This window comes from Anticarsia gemmatalis, chromosome 15 (genome assembly GCF_050436995.1).
Source record: "Anticarsia gemmatalis isolate Benzon Research Colony breed Stoneville strain chromosome 15, ilAntGemm2 primary, whole genome shotgun sequence".
NCBI lineage: Eukaryota > Metazoa > Arthropoda > Insecta > Lepidoptera > Erebidae > Anticarsia > Anticarsia gemmatalis.
Genome location: NC_134759.1, coordinates 11802638 through 11826730, shown reverse-complemented (window position 1 = coordinate 11826730; position 24093 = coordinate 11802638). Strand labels below are relative to the sequence as shown.

The window sequence follows — 24093 nt, the reverse complement described above, 5'->3', positions numbered from 1 at the left end:
CTCGATAGTCAAACTGAGTTATACGAGCAAGCGATCGATTGTCCAAGTTATGGGTTAATTTTAGATTATATTGGCGCCGTAGATGCAGATTTTGGGGATAACGACAATGGCTTCGGTTTTCGAGTTATTTATATTTAATATTCGCGTTACTACCGAACAGGGGCTATAGTTAAGCCGGTAGAAATTAGATCTTAGTACAAGTAAGATCAATTTAACATTTGAAATAATGAAGGAGTTAGATATACACATTTAAAAAGTTTTAAAATATGAATATCGATCACTTGACTTGTGTCAAAACGCCTTATTAAAATTACATACTTTATGATATAAAGATTTTTACACCCACTTTCTGAGTACATTTAGATTTAAATGTACCTCAGAAACCGTGTGTTAAAGCTTCAAAGGTTACACAATGTGATAGTGTACGTTCAAGATATAAATAAAACTTTAACGCCTCTTCTAAATTCTTCTTCTTGTCGTATGGTTAGTGGTCAACCTAGCCAAACCTGATCAACCTAGTAACTAGCTAATCCTTTAGATTTGCTGCAAATGCAAAAAAAATTCTTGAAATAAATTGTAAACATGGTAATGAAAGGAAAATAAAACATAATTCTCTCAGCAACAAATCTTGCACATTTACATTCATATATTCAGTTCAGAAATACCCCAATTCCATTTACAATTTCTGGTCGAAACCTGAGCTTCAAATTCTTAACCTTATCAAGATGCATTGTTCCACAGTCTCGCCACTTGCAGCCAGATAATAGTAGCAGGTTTGATATCCAGTAATTGTCGCACTAAGTTCTCACTATACCACAAGGCTATCTGACAGATAAGAATGACCAATTGGGTAATGATTAAGTGATTTTGAATTTGATTCCATGATTCTGACCGGCTATTGTTTTGAGTTGAAAATGTCATTTGAACATTCCTTTTTAGTACGTTTTGTTGAAACAATATTGTTTAAAGATCGCTCAGCCTGTTATGCTAATTTATGCCTACTGTGTACTAGAAGATTTACTTTTCGTAGGTCGGTATGCAATCTGTAGGTCAAGCATCCTTTTGCGCGGATATTTCATAGGTGGTTGGCCGCTTAACGGTATTTGAGTTAAGTCTTTTTGAGATCACCCGAAAAATCGGTCGCCAGTTGACAAATTTAATATGATAACAGTTGGATTATTTACCACGAATAACAGTGCGATAAAAGTATAATCAATACAATTTAATTTATTTTTTGTGCAAATCGATAAAATTGGCGCTGCATACACTACGTCTGCAAATAAGTAGATATGGAAAGATCTTTAACTGCGCAGCTGCATTTAGTTTTGCTTTGTTGTAATGAAAATGATAATGGTTTCCATATTTGCCAAGGTTAGAATCTCAAATCAATTATTATGTTTATCTTGGAAGATGATTCTATTAGCTAAAGCTAGACTTGGAGCACACATATACACTCCGTATTCGCTGCAATTTACTGTAGTCAACAATCAGACTAGCGCTATAATTATTGTAATTTGGTAACTTTTGCTTTGCCGTTGATGCGCGGCCAGTACTGTTATGATTCTAATTAATGTTAGTAATAGTGAAGATATTTAATTCAAAGGATATTGACCGATTCCACGTGTGTTCCGAGTTGATATGTGTCCTACCAAGCCATGGTATTAGTACGAGCTTATGATATTCTGCTTCATATTCGAATATAAAATCGAAGATGTGCTGACGTCTGTCTAAATCTCGAACAGGTTGCAAAAACATGAACATGAAAATTTTATTGTCATATCTGGGTGCGGTCCAAGCTTCAAATCCCGGTAAAGGTCAAAACTATTATTCCCAATAAATAGAGCCGCTTATGTAGGATAAGCAGCATTAATACTTGCATGTAAAATATACGAATCAGGTATTATCATATAGTAGTTTAAACTAGTTGGAGTTGGTGGATTTGCTTTCGACTTTCATGTGATAAAAACAAAAACTTGCACTCCAAGATATTTACAATTTAAAACACCTTAATTGTTATTTATTGTGTCTTAAAATTGAAATGGTAAAGGCGACTTTGCCTTTGCAACCTGAACTCCTTATCTTGGATAAAAATTATTATGTTTATAGTAGATAGTGAAATAGTTCTTCCGAAATACTAAGTTAAAACTACGAAAAAACACATTCAATGTATCAACAAGTAAGTATGCTTCGCGAAATCTAATTACTCTTTCGCGAGAAAATAAGAGGACATTAACAAAATCCCTTGCCAACTGGTGAGTAACGTTTTGTTTCCATTCATATATTTTGTCACAGCGTTTTTGGAGCAATCACACAAATAGACGGACATACTCCGTTCAATATGTCTTTTATTAGTGAGCAGACTAATAATCCCTTCTTGAAATAAATTTGGCTCTTTTCCACCGGTTCAGGTGGCGCCAGGCGTTTCATGTTAGGCCTTCCCCACATGAAGCGTCAGCGTTACTTACGCTCGCTCCGTGTGAGACATGACAGCGCCGCATGAGCGTAGCGTTTTGTCACTACGTGTGGTTGGCACAGTGCAAAAGCTGTATGAACGCGCCGCTTGCAACATTAACGTCGACCACGCGCTCGAGACCCTTTTTTTTTTTTTTTTTTTTTTTTTACTTGGTTAATGCATGAAATTGCATCCCCAACGCCCGGGGGAGCGCTGGTGTATGTGGGGCTCTCCGAACCAGAAGGGCAAGGCCTACCCACTAAACCACCAAGGTGTTGCCTCCTCGCCGCTTAGTGCCGAGGCCACGGGAACGCCTTTAGGCACACATCCGCGGCCCCGACGCGGCCGTCCACAATGTGGACCCGTCCACAGTGTGGGACGACACCCCAACACACGGGTGCCGTCCCCCCACATGCCCCCTAGTGCAGTGGCCAGAAAACTCCCCCGAGTTCGCCAGCCAGGGGGCCTTCGGAAGCCGGGACAGGCCTCGCGCAGATGCGCAGCTTGTCCCAGCCGCCGGCGGCGGAAAGGTGTGTAGGCCGCCGCCACCTCCTCGTCGACCAACGAGCCCGAAAGTGGTAGTCTGCCCACTCCCAGGCTCTGCGGTCCCACCACCAGCCGCCATGGGTTAAGAGCCGGGTCCGACCGCCCGACCCCCGACTCCCCACGGCAGCCCCACCATTGCCGCATCACGCGGTGCGGCCCCGCCCAGTCGCGGAGGATAGGGTGCCCAGCAACGACACACTAGAACACCTCTTCCTCCGCGACTAGCCCCTCCAAAACCAGCCGGACCTACGTCGCCTCGGCCCAGCCGGCCGGCCGCTTTGGTCCCCCGGGTTAGTGCGGTACCGCCCAGACAGGGAAGCGGCCTCTCCAATGGGTCTCTCTTCGCTTCACCTCGGCCGAAGTGCGCCCTCACCTCAAGGCTCGCGGCTACTAAGCCCCCCCACCACAGCAAGGTGGAGACCCGTCGGGGGAGACGCGCTCGAGACCCGCGCACGTCTAATGTGTGGAAGGCCTTATTCTTATAAAGACGTTATATCTTTATTGAGTGTGTTTCCGTTATCCATAGTTCGAACGTTCTGATTTAATCTTCGGGATTTATGTCCGAGTTAAATGTTAGGCAAATTCCAGTTGCGAAGATTATTATTGAGATTATTTGCTCAAATGTTCAAATATTTGTTCGGTGTTGTGATTTTAGAGAATTTCATATCGTAAAGTTAAACTTTGTTTGTTTGTGAGGGTGATCTCTTTGAAACTGCTGACCAGTTTTCGAATAATATGATATTTGTGATAGAGATCAGCTTACTTACGCTTGTATTTAAAGGAAATATCTAGCCAATTATCAAGGGCATTTTTTAGACTAGCAAATGGACAGCATTAGTCTGCCATTTCGTATCGTGCGTATAGTCCACGATTTTATTGTGCAGAGATATTCATTATGTTTAAATATGGCTTAATCTGCTCTGTAAGATAAGTTAGATAGATTTCATTCAGATAGATTCAAACTAAAATAGTTCAATTCTTTGGTATACTTACGTATCAATGTTAATGATAAGAATTATATTTTATTTAAAATATGGCTTTCTGATAACAGGCTAGGTACTTCAGAATCTAGATCAACATGGATCACCGGGGCACTTTGTCAACGTATTCGATTTCATTGAAATCAACAATCTACCCGCCTAGTGTGATAATTATCTCACGTCAAATACTTAATTTATTGGCTATCAATGAAAATTTAATGTTCGTAGTTCTGTTACATAAACATTATCACGGTAACGTAATTACAACGATTTTTGAATTATATAGCAAAATCAATTAGTTATAGTAAATTAATATTTGATTTGCAGAAAACTTTATCAAATACTTATTTTTAATACTAAACTAAGAGAGAAGCCTTTATTCTTCATTAATGCGTAAGCAGATACAGAAAAATATTTTACTTGACCATTAAATAATTTTTAAACCCTTCATTGGGATCAAAAACTGCTAAAATATCTGATTTGGTAGTTTATCCAATATTTTTATCAAAAAAGTTAACACTGCTCCAGCTACCAATTTAAAAGCACAAACTGTAACTCCGTAAGGTTGGTACCACTACCAACCTCAGCATTCCATCCAAAACAAATAATTAACCTGCAACACGCAACTAAATAACCGTAGTCAGGAAATAATCTAAAGGTACTAATTAAACGAGAATATAATTCAGACTAGAGGCTACTGAGACCTTACCTACCTACCTACCAATAGTCGACAATAGCCTACGTCCTTGGTCCCCAAGACATGGTCCACAATCTTGACAGATCTTATTAATTAGCATTGTTTGTTTAAATTATGATAATTTTCTTTCAAAGAACTAGACCACCCTTCGATTTAAGTAGGCGTGCTATTTAGGCATTCAATTTGGTACAAATTATGCTGTGTACAAAGAAACGATCACGATTACTGGAGATTTGATAATTGGTGTCCATATTTTTACATGATGAGTTGATAAATGTCTGATTTGTGATATAATCTTAATTATTCCACGAATACTGAACTTATTATCGTTTGTTTGCAATACTACGAAGAAACCACCAATTACATGGATTCCACAACGTTAGTCTATGAATGAAAATAGGTTAAAATAAACGCCATACATACATAATAGCGAGAGTCCCAATGATTTTACAACGGTCTTAAAGTAAAAAAGAAAAAAAATAAATAAAAATAACCAATTAATGTCCCACTGCTGGGCAAGGGTCTCCTCCCGTAATGAGGGAGGGGTTAGGCCTTGAGTCCACCACGCTGGCCAAGTGCGGGTTGGGGACTTTGCATGCCCTCAATAAATGCATTAAACAAATTTTAGGCATGCGAGGTTTCCTCACGATCAAAATCAAAATCAAAATCAAATCATTTATTCATTTAGGTCAAATATTGACACTTATGATAGTCGTTAAAATCTCGCTAAGATGTTTTTCCTTCACCGTTGGACCATGTGATTATTATTTCTAATACACACATAACTTCGAAAAGTCCTTGGTGTGTTGCCTCGGGTTCGAACCTGCGACCACTTGCGTGGGAGGTACCAACTTATACCACTCGGCTATCACCGCTCCCGGTCCTAAAGTAAAGAAAACATTAATAATAAGCATAAATTAACATTAATTTTACCCCAGAATATTACCTTAATTTGCTAAACGTTTACGGTACAGGTTACACTGGCCGTACTCGCAAGCTGACTCAGCTGTCAGCTATTTCCATGTAATATTAGATCATGCCACGCAAAGTTTGAAAGTAACGTATATTATACCTATCAATAAGATTTTAAATACAAAATGTATTCGAAACAAAAAACTATTTAAACCGTTTATTTTTGTCAAAAACATCAAAAGTACAGAACTTAGTAACTAGTCAGTACATTTATTTGCAACGAACCCACGGTTTCTGAGGTACGTTTAGGGGTAGTTTATCTATTCAATAGCGTTTAAACTCATTATAAAAAACACTATTGAATAGATAAACTACCGCTGGATGTACTCGGAAACCGGGCATAAGTGCTACAGCACAGTGTACGCTGTGCTAGTCACAGCACTGATTTTGAGCTGCAAACTTTGTTGGTTGCTCAAAATAGTCTCAAAACTACGTATTTACACTAAAATAGTGAACTAAGGAATATAATCCGCAATGATTCAGCGGACACACGACAAAAAGTCGCAAGAAACAGAGACACGAACGACTTGTAAGTGTCAGAGAGTGTGTAAACGTAGTTATATGTGGAAAATACCGAGGAATAGCAACGAGGGCTGGACACCTGAGTCAAAACAACTATTATGTCAATCGTTCAACTGGTCGTCCGATTTGTTGGTGCGGCTTCACTGAGAGCGAGTGTAAGTTGTACGCAGATTAACACTGCCAATGTCTGTGTACTTAGTTCTCACAAAGATTAAGTTGCTAAAGTGTAAAGTATAAGGATTGTATTATTAACCACTTAAAATTTACGACTTGATACTTAACATTTTACTTTTAGGTTATTTTCCAAAGGCATGATATGAGACCAGCAGAAGTAGTATTGAAAAGGTAAACTGACCTGATAGCATCTTTTCCCTACAAAGATTTGGTAGTGCATTGAATTAGAGTTTGAAGCTATCTCTGTCTATGCCTATGGCTACACCTAACTGGTTTGTCGGGTTCAAAGTTCGATAAAACTGAAGATATCACTCTATTTATGATTGTTTTTAGCTTACAAAAAACATAATTTGTTTGCCGTTACGTTATCTTCAGTCAGTCGACTGAAGATAATAGCTTTTCAACGTATGATTTATTTAAAAAATCGTGAACACATAAAAATCAAACAGTATAAAATTCATACAGCAAAGTTCTCACTCTCCGCTTGTAAAGGCACCCCGTACTGCTCTTGTCATTCACCCACCGCGCGGCAGATCGCGTGTGCAAAGATCTTAATACGTTATAATTTGCGACGCCCGACACCTAATCATACGAATTATACTCATTTAGTAAAAAAACGCTTTCACTTTTTGAATGTCAATGCACGCTATTGTCGACTATTTGGGCCGAGGTGAGCGACCTTATGTGTTAGAGGAAAAAATGGTTAGTATGTTTTAGTCTAGATTATTATTACGCACGAATCATGGTATATTATTATTTTGGAATCAGTTTTTTAAGTATTTCTAATAGATTGTGTGATAAAACAAAGCAAATAATTTAGGTATAGTTCGAAGATAACAAAAAAAGCTCAAGTTGTAGTTTAGCGATTTTACGTTTGAATAATCAGGAAAACTTTGAAGTATACCCTCAGTTATTAAGTTCAATATTGTTACTACTATACTTTCTTACCAAGTAGAATAAATAGGTACTTAATTTTTTTTCTACCAAACATGCTTATAAGTCAGAATTTACAATATTTTTTTTTAATACCAACTTTTATATGATTTAATACACCTTTTGACAGCCTCTTCAAAACTCAGAATAGTAAAGAAAGTTCCACAAGCTTTCGCGTCTTAATTGTATAAAAACTTTATGATAGTACACCTTGTTTTATAATACCTAAGCAGTGAGACACGTGAGTGAAACTGAGTCCAGTAGCTCATAAGATATAAAACTTTGATAGTTAAGTTATCGTAAAATGTCCTGCCAATTAAAGTTATTATAGTGTAATTAAACTCTAAACGTGTCGCTTACGACCCTATTATCCTATAAATTAGTTATTAGCTTGTAATAACTACTTTTACAAGCTATTTCGTAGGTAATTTAAGCACTAAGGTGTAATGGTGTAATTTTATTTGACGCAAAAACTAACATTGAATTTTAATTTCGGTTTATTGATTTACTGGTTTTACGGGTTAATTATAATTTAATTGAAGTGCTGAGCAAGATTTGCTTAGTGACCTACCAAAGGATTGTTTCTTAGTTTTACGATTAGTGTCTCTCTTCTTTTGATATTTGTAATCATATTAATACTAAGATTAATTCTCAGTCATAACTGTCTATCAACTACTAATAATAATGTATAGAAGCAGAACAAAACTTTGCATAAAAACCATGTATGTCGCGACAACGATCAAAGAGTCGGTTAACTCTATCATAGTAAAATAGGAGGAAAAGTCACATATGGGCGTAATTTTAATACACGTACCAAATTCGGCTTAAACGACTACACAACGTAACAAAATAATTCAACTCTTTAAATTCCAATACTGTACCGAATCGCACCAAAAATACCATCCATTCTATTCCCATTCACACAAAAATACTTCACAATTCTACTTGTATGTACGGTCACGTTCAAATAATTCTATTTTTACGTACCTTTTCGGCCTTTTGATATCGCTCACGGGTCGGAATAGTCCAACGTCGGCCCGTTTGATCTCACACGGTGGTCAGACATAAATCTACAAAGTGACAAATTACGGATCAATGCAACCAATGTTATGTTTCGTAGTTCTTTGTTTCGAAAACTTTAGGAATTAATGGTTTATTAGTATTATTTGTAATGTTGATTTTATTTAGATATTTGTTTTTTCAACTTTCTAATTTGCGTTTTGATTGTGTTTCTAGTTTTGGAGTTTTAACACTTTTCATACGTTGCTTCTTTAATACGTTATTCATTTTTGAGAAACGGCATATACAGACAAGACAAAATTATAGAAACTAATTTTGCTGGTAGCCCAAACTTTCAAAAAAGTTTTTGGTTTTTGAATTATGGTCACATTCAAATCGGCATAAAAATAATTGTTCTACCAACTTGTGAAGTCTCAATTTATTTCATAATAATATTATCTCCGCCATATTATCAAAATGAACACCCAGCCAAATGTTTGTTATTTCCTCAGAATTCCAGTAAAACTGGTTGCAAGTTCATTGGCAAAAAGTGCGCTAAAACATAAACAATAAAGTGGAGTGCGCAAATATTATCGCTCGTGCGCAAAACAAAATAGTGCGCTGTTTGCATTTACTTGTATCCACAATAAACCGGCGCACTGTGGATCGAAAATCGGCTGTAGAAGACATAGAATCTCGATGTCGTGAATGTTATTTTTTTTGATAGGAATGTATTCTGCTGATCATTACTGTTCAATAAAATGTCATATGAAGTAATTGTGTGCACAAATGGAAGAGTAATAATTTTTTTAAGAAAATTTTGTATGGAGCTGACATGAAAAATGAGAATATCTCTGGAATCGCAAGGTTGGCCGTTATATCCTTGCACACTGATATAGTACTATTTATTTGTGAATTTTTTACATACTTTATATTGCGGCATCACTTGCGATTTTTTTTCTAAAAATCGTCAAAGTTTTCAAAAAAAAAATTTTGTTTATGATACATTTTAATGCTTAAGTATGACTATAACAAGTGTAATTTACAATATTTTTAATGCTTAGACCAAAACGTTCTAAGAAATCACAAAATCGTACTACTCCTCCTCGAATGGTGTTCTCTGAACCTCGTATAATCTTTGTTTCGGGCCTCTGAAGCTTCTTCCGAAAGACTTCCGATTGGTACAATAGCATTTACTGCAATTATGTCCCCTCCGTGAATCAACGATTTGTGGACGGTTGATGACATGTAGTACCCACTACCCATCATACAGTTCCATGTATTTTTCAGCGGTTGTTATAGCGTATTCTTTAATTACGGCATGTCTACAAACTCTCCGGATGTGATAGCTCTCAGAATCACAGCAAATCTGCGTATTATGTCTTCATCTAATGCAATGATCATCTTTGAATCGGTCTTGGACGAGTTTTTTTTTGTGGATGCAATAACTCTTGATGGCCTTCTCCTCTAGCAGACCACTTTTTGAAGTCGAGACGATACGGTATGTGTAAAAATTATTCCATCACTTTATGAAATGAATGCATGAAATGATGATAATCCGAACTCATACACACCAGAAGAAATGGTTTTCGACGCAATGGCATCTAACTTATTCATTTATGTCGTCTTAGTCAAACACATGCAGCAGGCCGCATTGACTTCGCTTCTTTGTACATATCTATACAAATTTTGCCATCAATCATCTCCATCATTAATTGGTGACTAATTTCATGTCCCTGACATTTTGAGGGAACGAGAGCTGCAATTTTGTTATCCGTAACGAGAGCTTCAATATTGCTATCCATAGCAGTTTTTTCCTTTATGACAATTTCTTTGGATGCTTTCGAAAAACTAAACTGGACTGGAGGGTAATACATAGGTGGGTGGGGTTTTGGATTCACTTATACGGTATCATCGTCAGCTATCAACCTTAATGGAACCAAAGAGGTCATAAATATGCTGGAATCATCTTGAACACTCTCTATGTTTTGCTTATATCTACTTTGATTAGATGCACCGTCTAATCCCCAGTTCGATATTAATATCAATTTTTTATCCTGTCGTAACAAGTACGGTATTTGGATTAGATGAAGACCGAATACGCAGGTTTACTGTGATTCTGAGAGCTAGCACATCTGGAGAGTTTGTAGACGTGCCGTAATTAAAGAATACGCTATAACAACCGCTGAAAAATACATGGAACTGTATGATGGGTAGTGGGTACTACATGTCATCAACCGTCCACAAATTGTTGATTCACGGAGGGGACATAATTGCAGTAAATGCTATTGTACCAATCGGAAGTCTTTCGGAAGAAGCTTCAGAGGCCCGAAACAAAGATTATACGAGGTTCAGAGAACACCATTCGAGGAGGAGTAGTACGATTTTGTGATTTCTTAGAACGTTTTGGTCTAAGCATTAAAAATATTGTAAATTACACTTGTTATAGTCATACTTAAGCATTAAAATGTATCATAAACAAAATTTTTTTTTTGAAAACTTTGACGATTTTTAGAAAAAAAATCGCAAGTGATGCCGCAATATGAAGTATGTCAAAAATTCACAAATAAATAGTACTATATCAGTGTGCAAGGATATAACGGCCAACCTTGCGATTCCAGAGATATTCTCATTTTTCATGTCAGCTCCATACAACATTTTCTTAAAAAAATTATAACTCTTCCATTTGTGCACACAATTACTTCATATGACATTTTATTGAACAGTAATGATCAGCAGAATACATTCCCATCAAAAAAAATAACATTCACGACATCGAGATTCTATGTCTTCTGCAGCCGATTTTCGATCCACCGTGCGGCGCCGGCGTCGCGTGTGCCTGCCGCAGGGGTGACCAACCACTGGCTTGATTTGTTAGAAATTTTACTTATGACATTATCTAATATTATGCATGAACGTGAGTTTGCACTGTACCTTATTGTTTACTGGACGTTTCAGACGAGCTGTGTTTGTGTTTTGTGGTTGTAGAGAAGGCTGCTGCCATCTACTTGCACAAATGCATTTTTTGTTAAGTTAAAATAAATTTCAAATTCCTTACTCAAAAGATGAGACACTACTATTAATGAGCTTAATTTATTTAACAGTCTAATAAAGTTTCGAGTGGAATAAAATCTTTTGATTTTACTTGGTTCAGGAAACGACCTTACCCCGGTCGTGGTTACACTATTTGTATATGATAAGAAGACTAATTAAGAAATGCTTTTTTTACTATATCATTAACTCAAACTAATTGAATGAATTGTCCTTGCATCACGATAATATATATTTGTTAATTTGTAATGTCTGTTTACATTGTTTCGTCAAAGTAAAGTAATTGTAGAAGAAACCTTACCTTTTTAAATGACCGCATGTAGATATTCGTGAAAACTCATCAATGTTGTCAATCTCTGTCAAAACTTATTTTATAATAAACAGTGAAAGTGCCGTTGACCTTTTTCAGAATACTAAAGTTATGAAAACATTAGTTAAGAACAATTTAGCGAGGCATGCTCTAGCCACTTTGAGTAAATTGTTGACATTCGAACAACAATAAATCTTGTTAGTTAGTTACATGATTATTTCCGTGTGTTGTTGGGCTGTAAAACGTGTGAAAATGAAGGAGCTGAGTAAATAGATATGTATATGCTTGAGAGTAAACTATAGAATTGCATAGACATTTAAGAATTTTATGCAGATTTGAGTACCTATATTATAGCGTCTTTATGTTTAATTTCAACGTTGATATAGTAACATTAAAGGTGGAGTTTTATCGTACCGAAAACTTAAGTTGTATGTTAGACCTAGAAAGTGTAGAACAATAAAATCAGTACGAATTTTGTATTATCGTAGTTTAACGATGGATTAGACAAGTATCCCCAATTATAATATATGTGATGCATTCAGGATCAGATTTGAATGTTAGTTCGGTGTTATACCATAGTAGCGAGTGCCTATCGACAAAACGTCGAACACTTAATAGTATTTTTACGTACGCTTGAAAATAATTAGTATAATACCTAAGTTATAATAGTATAATGCATATAATAATCATCCATTTATTGCAAGCGTCATAATAAAGATCTCAGAACGAAAGTTCACAGTCCACTAGACCGTAAAATTATAAATTATCGTGAAAGAACAACAAATGAAATCACAATTTAGTATTGACAAGGTTTGATTGCGAGCATCAATCACGTTCGGTGATCCTATCTATATGGCTGGACGATGTTACGCTTCGGTGGGCTAAGGGCATTATTTATAGTTATAAAACTGTAAAAAAGGGTTCGGTTTATTGATTTGTTTCGATTTCATAATTTTGAAGTGTCTATTGTTGATCTTTTGGAACAGTTACATACGCCAATAATGTAATTATTATGTAGCTTTATAATTTCTTCATAGTAGAAGTGAAACGATGCTGCTCGCATTGTGGCAATTTATAAACAACTATTGAAAATATGTGGGAAAAGGTCTAATTTTTACTTATGTACCTATGTATTTACATATGTATATTTCTAAATCTTTAATTATCAATTCAACATACGTTTCAGACATCACCATGTAATTCATTCGTTGTTACGTAAGTCAAATAAAAAAATCCATATTGTGTGTGATTACCTTTAAAATTTTAAGAGTAAATATTACTTGAACTTATTTAGACCACACCCAATGTTGTATTTTTAATTATAATTAGTAAATATTTATATAATCGTGTTAATTAATTAAGATTTATAATGTAATTTGTGTAAGTTTAACACACATCGTTAATCAATGCTTAAATAGCCAATCACGACATCCTTAATTAATTTAAGATAATTATAATTATTTTAAGTGTTCTATTAATGGTTTATTATTAATATGTTGTAAAGGAAATAGTAAGAAAAAATGTTTTAATGGAATCTAATTTGTCTAATTGACGCGATTTGTATTTTTTATAAAATAGGCAGATTTTCTTTTAAGAAATATTAACATGGTATTCTGACATATTTTTCATTTAAATAATCTATTAAAAAATAAAAAATGAACTAGACCCTATGAAATGAATAACCTGAATTTACGAGTATATTTAAAAAATCTAATTCGTTTAAAAAAAATTGCCATCTCATGTTACAAAATACAGCAAAAACAATACTCATTCGTAAAAGAACCTTACTATCTCACAAGCAAAAAGTCTTAACTACCACCGACACTATCATCGCAATAGTATCATGATAAAAGTTTGACATAAGACGTATGGTTGTCGCAACCTGTGCCTCTATAATTGCCTAACATGACAGCTTCGGCTACCAATCCGTGTTGTATTTGAATTTAAAATGATATTACTTCTCCGGTGGGCTATTAATCTTAGTAATTATATGCTATCGTATATTATTAAGTGTTTTTAGTTAAAACTAGCTGACCCGCGCAACTTCGCTTGCGTCACATAAGAGAGAAAGGGTCAAATTTTTCCCCGTTATTGTAACATTTTTTATTGCTACTCTGCTCCTGTTGGTCGTAGCGTGATGATATATAGCCTATAGCCTACCTCGATAAATGGACTATCCAACAATGAAATAATTTTTCAAATCGGACCAGTAGTTCCTAAGATTAGCGCGTTCAAACAAACAAACAAACTCTTCAGCTTTATAATATTAGTATAGATTAGATGTTTTTCATCAACCTTTTAGCAGTGGAAGTCGTTTAGTTTATTAGTTTAGTATTTAAATCGGCGGTGTCGTAAGGACCCATTTCCCACGCGGAAATTATTTTCTTGAGTATTTAGTTTAGTTATTTATATGATTTCTATGCGGGTTTAATATGTAAAATTGATTGAAAATTTTAAATCAATTAATGGTTTTAGTTATGTTGATAAAATACATATGAGTTTGATGGTCTACCTTAATGCGTCTGATTTCAGGCATTTTCCTTACATTTAATGTCATAATAGTTTCATAATATTTATCAGTTTTATAGACCCGATCTTGATATTGTATCTTGGTTTATCTAAACCAGTCGCAGGGAATTCGGAGTGCACATTCCTGAGCCACCCAGCTTCTAATTCGCGTAATATTCCAGTTAGTAGTCATTATATTTTATTGATAAGATAATAGATAGATTAAGTTATGGTTTTAGGTAAATTGAGCTACTAATCTTTGCCTCTATTAGGTCGACAAGTTTTTTTTAAATCTTATATGTCTAGCAAATTGATTTATTTACTACTTTCATTGCCAGTGTTTGGAAACTTAAATATTGTTATCCAGCGATGTACCTATATATTTGTGACCTTACCGAGTTTCTAATTATTCCTGTCGTACAATACTGTTTTGTTTGTGTACGCAGAAAATTCTTCAGCATTATATAAATCAATAAGGTCTGACATTAAAATAATTCATATTAAAAATATTATTTTTGAATGACCTATTACAAAAAAATTGCCAACCAAATGGTGCAAATTTAACATTGTTTTTATTTTTATTAACGTACCGTCCATATTGAAGTAGTAGCCCTACAGTAAGGTGTCAGACAGACGGACAGACGCGCGTAGGCGCCACACGTCCACTGATCGTTCACCTCGTCACCTCCTCACAACTACATTCACTACTATTTGTTTTACCAAAATGACTGGATTCCTTCTGTATGTGTCAATCTGTGAGAGTCAATTCCTTATGAGGAACTCATGTTTTATTTTGATAATATTTAAAAATTCGCATCTAATTTTTATTTTACATCCAAATAAAATAATATTTATTCTCTCCTCACAGATCAACTATTAATGTGAACTATAAATATGTGTTTCACTTCTGGTTGAGGTTAGTATACAGACTCTTACAGACGTTAGTATCTTAACCCACAAGAGTCTGTAGTTCATAGTAAAGAGAGTTGATCGATTCTTTTAAGTAGCAATATAATCCATTCGCAAATATTCCTTATGCGTCTACTATCTTTTGTAAATTTTTGCAACATTCCATTTATTCTTCCTCTTATTATTCTCACCTTGTATCTGTAGTAATCTGTCATAACGAAACTAACAGATCATAAGCGAAAACAAACCAATCGCATTATTACACATCTATTCAAAATTAATATAAACATACAATCAATATTAAATTATGAAGAAATCGATACATCTTCTTTTTAACAACTTAACACCAACAATGTTTCGCATAAACGATATTGAATATCACCGTGCATGTTAGTAGTGGTCAATAAAATATTCATTTATGTATGTATGTATGAGTAGTCAATAGCATCGGTGTAATAAAAACCTGTGACAAATTCATCGGGTGCGTATCGAAACTGTGGCGGTTTTGTGCATTGTGTGTTAGTACAAGACATAAGCGGCTGACCATTTCTATTTTAGATCAAGCCGTAGAGATTTTTACAGTATTTGTAGAAGGATGCGCGTATATTAGATTTAGGAAATTAAAGGTCATAAGTACATAAAATAAAAATGATGTAAAATATAACATTTTGGTTTAAAAGAACTAGTGACCAGTTCGGTTAGTGAAGTGAGTGAAATGGTGTCAGCGTAGAGGGCAATACTTCTTAACCTTATATTTACAATTTATAACTTATTTTGTTACCTACTTTCATTTCGTTCATTAGATTTAGTAGCTACTCTGCTCTATTATTGTAAACCCACTTGTCATCAATATTAATATTTTCGCCTATAATATAACTGTTGTTAATTTCCAGTTAGCTTCAGCGTTTAACTTGCACCAAACAAAATCGCACCGTTACGCTTTATGCAAGTAGGTCTATTCGTACCTTCGTGTAGATTCGCTAGGGAAACATCACAACTTATATCTGCGGTCTACAGAACTACTAAATATGTTTGTAACTGTTATTTCATAGGGAATCGTATGAAACTATGTTGTGAAGATGTGCGGTAGTGTAAATGTAGATATAAATTACATTTTACCATTTTTTTGCTACATTTGAAACCTGTATTTAATTTTAAATCTGTCACGTTTGCGGTGTTTTATCATTGTCTTAGTTAGCTTTATTAAGATTTGTTTTAAGTTAATTAAACTCACGTATATTTATAAAACTTCCATATAACTTTCGTATGTGCGTCACTGTATTAACTTTGGTTAGCTTGATGTTTCTGACGCTCTATTCATGTTTAAAAGTTGTTTGCTATTAAATGAAGCCTAGGTACTACAAGAAGGTCTAGACTAAAAGAAAAGACTCAGTAAAGTTCTGCAACAATATTTCACTTTGGCAGACACGAATGCTGAGTTTAAGATTTTAGTCTTCAAATATTTTGTCTGGGATCCTTTTAAAGGCTTAAAATATTTAGTTTGAGTAAACTGTTGTTTCTTTGTAAACAACTCCAACTTGTAGTGGTGTCATAACAAGTATTTTGTGATTTGTATTTTGCACAAGTCTTTCGTTTTGCATTGTAAAAAAAGATTATACTTAACATAAGTTGTAATAAAAAAATCATTTTTAAATACTTTGAAAATATAATTATACTAAAAAAGATTACAATTTGTTTTAAAGATGGCCTTACTTCATTTTACTCTCGGTCTTGTTACGTCCGACCCTGTCGGTTAGGTAATCGTGTTCCAAAGACTTTAAATTACACGTAACATTGAGATTTATCAGTTTGTATAAGCAGGTACTAGAATATGGTCATACGTTTGCCATTATATTGCTGTTATTTTTTAGTTTCTGAACTAAAAATAGCATTATAATAGAAATTGATCAGATGAGTCTGAATGTAGTTAATAAAAAAAAAAATCTTTAAGTTGTCTCTAAATAATAAAAAAAAAATCATAATAATGATAAAGAAGTTTTACTTCGAATTAAATTAACTTGGTCAAGAAAAATATCGACGTTATACTTTAAACTCTAACTTAAGACTATGGTTTAAGCTTAGACCATAATTTTTCACCGAATACAAAATAATGAGCAACCCTTACACAAAACTAACAATAAACCGATAACGCAACCCATCAGTCAAATGCAAAAATGTTTTCAGCAAGCTTTGCCAAGTTCAAGCTCAAATGCATGCGCGGGCGCACGCTACGCCAGTGCCCGTCGTACGCGCAACCCGTATACACGCACCCAACATCGATACTTCACAAATCGATACATCGATTATAAAAATCGATTTTTTCACATCACTATTCTCGATTAAAGTGACAGTTTTTAAATATACGTGATTTTTTGACTTGTGTTTTTTTTTGCTTTTGTTATGTGTGTGCAGTGTCAAGTGAAAATTTTTGTTTATGTGTGTTAAGTGTGTGACGTCATTAAAATTGACAGGTAAGTAGTGGCCGTTATAGAAAATATTTACCTGTTTTTTGTATTCATGCTTATGGTTATAAGAGCCGTTAACTTAATAAGCTTTCAGGAGAAACGAAGGAGTAGGTACTTACTTTATTGACAAGCTCGTCAAGTTAATACATACGTTATTAATCATTCCGAAAATATAAGTAGCCTCTTTTTATGAACAAAAATAATTAATATAGTAATGTCAGACTGATACTGAAGCAAAAATACACTCCCATTTATAAAAAAATTACACCATTTTCAATGCCTCGACGGACTAAATAAACCGCCTGTCTATCACATATTTTACTAAAAATCAAATGAAATTAAACTGTAATTTCAACTTTAACAATACACTATACAAAATACTCATTTAAGAAAAAATACTATTGTAGCAATTTAAAAATATTGCTTAGTTCTACATCACTTGCCAAACGTATACAAGCTTATACTCCGAGCCACTGTTTGCCGTTTTCCTATTTGACCCAGTGGTTAACTGAGACCGCCCAGTAGAGTTTATTCAACAGTTTTCTACTTCGATTGTGAATGTAATCACTAATCACGGTTCAATGAATGTTATCAGTACTTTGCTATTGTAACTGCGACAGCATTTGGTGGTCGAGAATAGGTACTGTGTTGTTGCTAGGGCTTATTTTAGTAGCAAATGAAATGTATGAAAGGATGATTAATTTAGATGCTGTTTTATAAGAGTACAAGTGATTGTCTGGAGTGTATTTTATTTTGACATTATGTCAGTCGTATATTGTTCATAAAACTAATTGGATTAAGCAAAGAAATTGCTTATTTTAGCCACATTAGGAAACTATTTTTCAAAGGACAAAAGCTTGGAAAATTTAAATACCGTAAATACTAAACAGAAGTTTCACAGTATTACTTATTAAAACTAGGTAATCTTGAATGTGAAATTACGTTCATTCAGTCGAGAAAGAATGTTTTATATAAAAGATTAGTAGGTTAGAATACTGGCCATTTCTCTTGTCCCGAATTGCAATTAAACTAAACTTAACCTAATAAAAAATGGTTAAAATAAATACAAAAATAAATCAAAAAGAAATATTCGTACAATTTTTGTCGCTAATTGGCAATTTCACAACAAAATTCATAGGTATCAGAATTGTCACGTTAATTCAACAAATAACTGGGGTTATGTATCCTCATAATTAACTGTATACTGTCACACTAATAGACGTTAATGTTGTCTAGAGAAGGAATAAAACATAGTCGTAACTTGTACTGACAGGGGCCAAGAGGCTGGACAACAAATTACACATAAAATCAAGAATTTTAACGAAAACTGACACTGTTACAGGTGTTTACGAAATTAATTAAATAGATTATAGAATGAGATAAAAATTGATTCTAAACTAGAACTAAGAATAACTAGCTCAAAATATAAATAACAGCCATCACAGACTTCTTTCGCGTAGATATCGGAAAATAAAATAAATAATAGATAGATTCAATTATCTCTATGCTAAATTATATTCAAAACAGTTTAGTGATTGACAAGTACAGCTAGTAAAGGCGTAAAAAATATGCAGACATATACATATATTAAAAAATAGATTGGATACAATAAAAAATATTAATTCATTTGTGACTCCTCTTATACAACGATAAACATACGTAGAAGCTTTCATTACAATTGGTTTCTTACAGTATATTTTTACCTAAAAGTTGATAGTACAAGCAAGCTTTCTTATTGCAACAACCAAAAAGACTTAGACTAACAAAAGATTACATCGTGTGTTTACAAGTGACAAGTATGTTTACTGTAAACATGGTTGACGGTTGTCACTGGTTGACTGTATGATGTAACCGGTTGATCAGCAACCGTGATTAGATTGCACACTGTTTCTTTTCACACGACTTTTGACTTGGAATATTTTTCTTTCACGTTACATCGGTAGCTTAATTTAAAAAAATGTAATTGGTAGAACGTAGGGCATTTTTTTATTAACTTAAAAGTACAATTTGAAGCAATATTGCGCGTGGGATGTGATCGGTCATGGGTTGAAGTAGAACCCATTGTGCTGCTAATGCAATGTGAATAAGCCAGGAGAAATTTGTAACGATCGTACCAAGTGGCGTTCTTTACTCTCTGCCTACCCCTATTAGAAAAAGGCGTAATATTATGTACATATTACTATATATGCTGATGCAAGTTATCCTAACTGGAAGTCGCCAGTCAATTTACGAAATTGAAACTCTATAGTCAATCATGCAAAGAGTACTTCAAAACCTTCCTAGATTCTAAGCCCATAACATCATTTACAAATCACACGTGCACGTTACATAAAGTCGACAATGGCCTACATATGTACAGACGACCATAATCTGATTACACAGGAATCGAACCCACAAACATCCATATATCGACAATATTCAAATCCCCAATCGCTACAAGAATCACTCGCACAATTTTATCGACAGACGTTATTGTGTGCAAACACATTATCTATAATCCGCCTTTGAGTTCCTATAGCCCACGAAGAAATCAAAGGATGATATACTCATCATAAACTATGAGATAGTGTTACAGTTTGTACGTGTCTGGCGTAAAGTTAGCTGCTGATTGTAAGCGTATTCATTCGATTATGCACGCATGTGACCTCTACCGTCTTGTGTTCGTTCAATTGCTTTTGCTGTACTATTTTAAATATTAACATCCTCATTGCGGTAAACTTGACTTTGCATTCATCATTATTTTAATAGTGTCATAAGTCTTAAAACCTAACCTCCTACTTCAGCTCAAAAACATATGAGGTCGTAATATCTAAAAAAGATCGTACATTCAGACATCTGAAAGCAAATAGAATATCGACCTTGAATAGAAATTAATAAATCAATTTGTATTCAAAATCGTAAAAATAAAACGCAAAGTTTAATACAAAATCTAGATCACACTACATACAATCAGCAGCAAACTGTCCGCCAGCCGAGTATCCCCTACACGTCGATCCGATAAGCCATATTTATGTGTATCAGTTCACCGGACCATAAGCGCGTGCGTAGGCGCAACACTACGACTATGTACAACGCGATGCCTAGAGAAAGTACCATGCGTTTTGTTATCCTGGCTTAACGCTCATGGTGGTTTGATTCCCAGGATAATGTTGTTTTGAACAGTTTTATACTCATAAAGATTTGTTTTCTATGTGGCTCTAGTTTTACATAGGTAATTGTAAAGTTAAACAGTGTTAGTAAAACAGTGTTTTAGACGTTACCCGTATAAAATAAGAGTTAGTGGGAGCTTTATTTCTATCGATGTATCCTATACTCACAAGGCACCCATATACAATGCTCTCAATTTTTCTTCGAGGGCTAAATATCAACTAAATTTGAAAAGGGACTTAAATTCTTCATACTGTTGTAACAACAAAACATACAGTAGCCGTTGGGCCCGTAGTCGTAGTTTGAATTCACCCTGATCGGCGTAATATCTATATTCAGATCAACTGACTAAAGTAACTGGAAAAGTTAATAAAAAAAAATTCTACATAGAAACAGCGAACAGAAAACCAAAAATTCTAACAAATATACCTTAATAAATGTGTAAGTAGAAAGTGGTTAGTAAAAGCCACCCCCGTGTCTTCGTAACCCTCAAATAGACACGTCAGAGATAGTTTCAAGAGCAAAGTATCGATAAATCAAACGGTGTGCAACGCAGCCGCCCGCCGCTGAAATGTTGATGACTTTGTACTGGGGGCGTTTTGACTGTGCCGCAAGTCATAAGATAGAGCGATGATTATTTTTTATACGTAATTTTATGTTAATATTTCTGAAATCGATGTAAGTAGGTTTCATATTTCAATATTTACTACTTTCACGTGTTCTTTATTTTTAGACTCGTTTTGTATCGTTAGATCGTCGGAATCGGAACATACGAAATGGAAGGGTTTGTTGCTTTGTACATAATTTCTGTGGTACTTCGTCTTCTAGATTGTCATAGAAATTAATACAAAGTGACAGATCCTTATGGTCCGCACGTTTGGATTCGTACGCAGTGAACGTGCAGCTTTATAAGGTAAAAGAAAAAACATCACAAGATCTCTTATATACTCTGATTGTTTTTTGGCTATATCTAGTATTTTTTATGTTAGTTTTTGTTGCAAAGCTTATTTGATTGTATACGAGTACATCAGAAAGTAGCTTGACATGGCCACAGTTATAACATTAAACTTACCAGTTTTTAAGAGCAAACCGCGCAATAAATCAAGCAGCTGGCGTTTATAATAATTTATGTGTCGAGAAGATTTAGCCCGCATTGTTCAACAGTAGGACAATGTCTACTGACCCACATACAACGTACACGTCTTTATGTCACTCGGACATCTTAATACTGAGTTACTGGGCTGCAACTTTCTTTTGATTTCTCCCTTAATAATGATAATAAGAAGTAAGACTCAACATGCAGTTGTTGCTGATATGTTTTAAAATTAAACTGAACAATTTTTTTTTCCTGAGATTCATGTACTACCTAAAAGTTATTATCCTACTTACATGTATCTTATTATAGTGTAGAGTATTATAGTGTGAAGTTGTGGGCACATTTCCCTTTTTACTTTGTAAAAATAAACAGACTTTTCAAAATGAAATGTGTGTATACACTGTGACTCGCTCAGTGCGGTTAGGTTAGGTTAGGTTTCCAGGGCTTTTTCCGCACTTAGCCTCTTAAATGGGCCTTTGTGCGTGTATCTACCCTCTCTCATTGTTGCGTTGATTCGCCCTCACTCCAGCCATCCTAGTTCTTCCCAGAACTTCAGTAGCTTTTTCAAGTTGCTGCAGGCTTCCTGGAGTGTTGTTGTCAATATTTTTGTTCGCGCTCGTTGGTCCGCCACGCTGTTGCATTCCACTAGTACATGTTGTGGTGTTTCCTCTGCCTCCATGCATCCTCTGCACAGAGGGCTGTCCGTCACGCCTATTGTACATAGATGTTTGTTTAGGGGACAATGGCCGGTTAGGATTCCTATTACCTTGCGTATTTTGTCCCTTTTTAGACTGATAAGGTTGCGGGCAAGATTCTTAGGTGCCACCGGAACTGCAGCCTTAGTTTGCCTGCAACCTTTGCTGTTGTTCCATTCTTTTAGGTGTTTCGCTTCGGTGTTTCTGTTCAGCCAAGATTTAATTTGTGCTTGGGGGATAGGCAGTAGTGGTTCCGGTCCAAGTACTGTTCCATTTGATCCCCTTTTAGCTAGTTCATCAGCTGCATCGTTTCCCATTGAATTGCTGTGCCCTTTGATCCATTGCAGGGTAACTGTGTTCGTACGTGCAATAGCCTGGAGCGCATTATGGCATTCCAGAACAAGGGCAGATGTTATAACGTTATTTTGTAAGGCTTGTAGCATGGATGCACTGTCCGAGACAATTTTTATTTTAAAGTCTCTGACATCTCTGGCTGCGACTGCTTGTGCTGCCTTAGTGATTCCTATACATTCTGCTTGGAAGATTGTATTTAGTTTGTCTAGGGTGGCTGATATTTTGATATTTAGATCGTTCGAGAAGACGCCGGCTCCTGTACCAAATGCGGTTTTGGATCCGTCAGTGTATATCCTAACTTCGTTGATGCCAGAGTCATCTTTAGATTCCTCTTTGAGTTGGATATTGTATCTTCTGTCAAAGACGTGGTGACATGGCGTTTTATCTGTAGGTGCATCGAGAAGTGGTATTTCCTTCAAGATACATTGCAGAATTTTGGTGTGTGTTGTTTCTGGGTTCTGCTGCCATAGCCCGTTTGCTTTTAGTCTTAAGGCAGCCGCTTGTGCCTCCTCCTGTATAACCAAATCTAAGGGCCTGAGGTTTAGGAGGTACTCAAGTGCATTTGATGGAGTGGTTTTCATGCATCCAGTAGTGGCTACACATGCTAGGCGTTGTGTGCTCTGGAGTTTTGTTTTTACCGTTGTCAGTTGTGTTCTGGGCCACCATACAACTGCTCCGTAGGTGATAGAAGGTCTGATAACTGATGTGTATAGCCAGAGTGTTATGTTTGGGTTGAGACCCCATTTGTTACCAACCATTCTTCTACACTGGCCGAACGCTATGCAGGCCTTCCTAGTTTTTGCTTCAATATGACTCGCCCAATTCAACTTGTTGTCAAGAACCATGCCCAGATATTTCACTTGAGTTGACAGGGTGAGTTTGGTGTTAAATAGTTTTGGTAGTTCGAGGTCCGGTAACTTCCTTTTGTTGGTGAAAAGGATAAGTTCTGTTTTTTTGGGGTTTACTGATAGTTGGTGTTCTTCACACCAGTTTTCTATAATCTGAAAAGCTGAGCGCATTATTTTGCATAGTACGTTTTCAGCTGTCCCATTTATCAGTATTGCTAGGTCATCTGCATATCCAATAGTAGTGTACCCTTTTTTGTTTAGACTAGTTAGGAGGCTATCAACTACTATGTTCCATAGAAGCGGTGAAAGGACGCCTCCCTGGGGGCATCCTCTGACCACTTTTGCTCTTATTGTGGTGTTTGCCACTATCTGTACCGCCCTTTTGCTGACTAGTTCAGTGATCCATCCAGTTAGGACTGGTTCTACTTTAAGTCT

The 24093-nt window shown here is 35.4% G+C and overlaps 1 protein-coding gene across 3 annotated transcripts in view; it reads left to right on the top strand.

Moving 5' to 3' along the window:
* Window positions 1-24093, top strand: part of LOC142978798 (uncharacterized) — a 231601-nt gene that overhangs the window by 88558 nt on the left and 118950 nt on the right. The window contains exon 1 of one of the 3 annotated variants that reach the window (XM_076123372.1): window positions 17308-17524. The exons of the other annotated variants lie outside the window; for them this stretch is intronic. The gene's annotated coding sequence lies outside the window, so the exon portion shown is untranslated. Of the gene's footprint in view, window positions 1-17307; window positions 17525-24093 lie in introns of those variants that run through there. 3 annotated transcript variants of the gene reach the window in all.